The sequence below is a fragment of the Rutidosis leptorrhynchoides genome, chromosome 1 (assembly GCF_046630445.1).
Source record: "Rutidosis leptorrhynchoides isolate AG116_Rl617_1_P2 chromosome 1, CSIRO_AGI_Rlap_v1, whole genome shotgun sequence".
Lineage (NCBI taxonomy): Eukaryota > Viridiplantae > Streptophyta > Magnoliopsida > Asterales > Asteraceae > Rutidosis > Rutidosis leptorrhynchoides.
In genome coordinates this window covers 150,451,289-150,454,077 of record NC_092333.1, presented here as the reverse complement: position 1 = coordinate 150,454,077, position 2,789 = coordinate 150,451,289, and the positions used below count along the sequence as shown (strand labels likewise).

The window sequence follows — 2,789 nt, the reverse complement described above, 5'->3', positions numbered from 1 at the left end:
TGGCGTCATTTAATTTTCTATAATCAATACAAACACGCCATCCTGTTACAGTCCTAGTAGGAATAAGCTCATTTTTTTTCATTTGTGATGACAGTTATGCCACCCTTCTTAGGTACGCATTGAACTGGGCTTACCCATGGACTATCAAAGATTGGATAAATTAAACCTGCATCGAGTAGTTTAATAATTTCTTTCTTAACAACATCTTGCATATTAGGATTTAGTCTTCATTGGCGTTGCACATATGTTTTATGACCTTCTTCCATAAGGATTTTATGGGTGCAATACGAAGGACTTATACCTTTAATGTCATGAATCTTCCATGCAATAGCTGGTTTATGAGCTTTTAGCACAGAAATGAGTTGAGATTTTTCATTTTCCATAAGAGAAGGCAATATTATTACAGGTAATTCAGATTCACCATGTAAATAAGCGTATTCCAAATGATTTGGAAGTGGCTTTAACTCTAATATCGGTGGTTCTTCTATCGATGATTTGTATCGATATCTGTCTTCCTCTTTTAGCATTTGAAGTTCTTCTGTTGTTGGTTCATAATTATTAGCCATGAGTGTAGCTAACATTTCAGCTTCATCAATTGGTTCAGTTCCTTCTCCTAAAGAACATTATCCTGTTCCTTGTAATTCTGGAAATTCTTCTAACAATTCTGCATGTGAATCTATAGTTTGAATATAATAACATGTATCATCTGCAGATTGCGGTTGTTGCATGGCTCTATCAACAGAAAAGGTAACACTCTCGTCCTCTATACTTAGGGTCAGTTTCTTACCAAACACGTCTATTATTGCTTTAGCCGTGTTTAAGAATGGTCTTCCTAATATAACAGGAACTCGAGAATCTTCTTCCATGTCCAGAATAACAAAATCTACTGAAAATACTAAAGTACCAACTTTAACTAGCATGTTTTCCATTATCCCTCTAGGATATTTTACTGATCGATCGACTAGTTGTATGCTTATTCGTGTTGATTTCAATTCTCCAAGGTCTAGTTTAGCGTATAGTGAATACGACATTAAATTTATACTAGCACCTAAGTCTGCTAATGCTTCTATTGAACTAAGACTTCCCAGAAAACATGGAATTGTGAAACTTCCTGGATCTGAAAGTTTTTCTGGTAGCTTATTCAACAGCACTGCAGAACAATTAGCATTCATTGTAACAGCCGAAAGTTCTTACATTTTCTTTCTATTTGTGATTAGATCTTTCAAGAATTTAGCATATCTAGGCATTCCTGAAATCACATCATTGAAAGGAAGATTGACATTTATTTGTTTAAACATATCCAAGAATTTGGATTGCTCGACTACAAGTCTTTCTTTTCTCATTTTACTTGGGTAAGGAAGTGGTGGTTGGTATGGTTTAACATAAGGTTTAGCCTTAACTGTGTTATCTTCATTAACCTTTTCAACTACCGGTTCTATTTTCTTTTCTTGCTCAGATTGTGGTTCTTGTGGAGTAGGAATAGAGTCATCAGAATTCACAGGTATTTCAGGTGGTTTAAGTGTAATACCACTTGTCGTGGTAATGGCTTTAGCTGTTTCATTCTGGGGGTTAGCATTTGTATCGCTAGGTAGACTTTCCGGTTTTCTTTCACCTATCAACCTTGCTAGGTTACTTACTTCTTGTTCCAGATTTTGGATTGAAGCTTGTTGATTTCTAAATGCTTGAGCATTTTGTTCATTGATTTGTTTCTGAGATGTGAAAAATTGCGTTTGAGATTCAACTAGCCTCGACATCATGTCTTCTAAATTTGGCTTTTTATCATCGGTTTGTGGTGGTTTAATTGGAAAAATAGGTCTTTGCTGGTTGTAAGTATTATTGGATACTTGTTGATTGCTAGGACCTTGTTGGTTGTTGTATGGAACATTTTGGTTATAATTCTGATTGTAGTTTGGTCTTGACGGTTGATAATTACCTTGATAATTATTTCCAGGCCTTTGGTTCATGTATGAAACATTCTCTCTTTGTTCCATTGTTTGTTCAATACTGAGACAATCTTTTGTCAAATGTGGTCCTCCACACTGCTCACAACTAATTCGTATTGCGTGAATATCCTTAGTCATCTTTTCCATTCGTCTCTCGAAAGCATCTATCTTTGCGGACATGGAATCAAAGTCATGGCTAGAATCGGCTCTAGCCGCTTTAGATGATCTAACGATATCTTTTTCTTGATGCCACTCATGTGAGTGGGAAGCAGTGTTATCAATAATTTTGTAAGCTTCAGTTGCGGTTTTCTTCATAATGGAACTACCAGCTGATATATCGATGTCTTTTCGTGTAGTAATGTCGCATCCTTGGTAGAATACTTGTACTATTTGATAAGTATCTAAACCATGTTGAGGACATCCTCTCAAAAATTTTCCAAATCTTGTCCATGCCTCATATAGAGTTTCATTTGGCTTTTGTGTGAACGTAACTATTTCTCCTTGAAGTCTCATGGCTTTAGATGCCGAAAAGAATTGTTTAAGAAATTTTTTAACTAAAACATCCCATGTATCAATCGCCCTTTCAGGTAATGATTCTAACCAATCTTTGGCTTCTCCCTTTAAAGTCCAGGAAAATAATATGAGATATATCTGTTCATCCTCAACTTCTCTGATCTTAAATAGAGTACAAATCATATTAAAGGTTTGAAGATGTTCATTTGGATCTTCCTTCAGCGCACCACTAAATTGGCATTGATTAGTTACCATGTGTAGGATTTTTCCTTTAATTTCATAATCTGGTGCATTAATGTCTGGTTGAGTAATTGCGTGACCTTGGCCAGTGAG

The 2,789-nt window shown here is 35.6% G+C and overlaps 1 non-coding gene across 1 annotated transcript; it reads left to right on the top strand.

Moving 5' to 3' along the window:
* Positions 1 to 2,346: 2,346 nt before the first annotated feature.
* On the top strand, positions 2,347 to 2,453 carry LOC139887074 (small nucleolar RNA R71). Its single transcript, XR_011772923.1, has one exon. It is a non-coding gene; the product is annotated as a small nucleolar RNA R71 (small nucleolar RNA).
* The last annotated feature ends 336 nt before the right edge of the window (positions 2,454 to 2,789 follow it).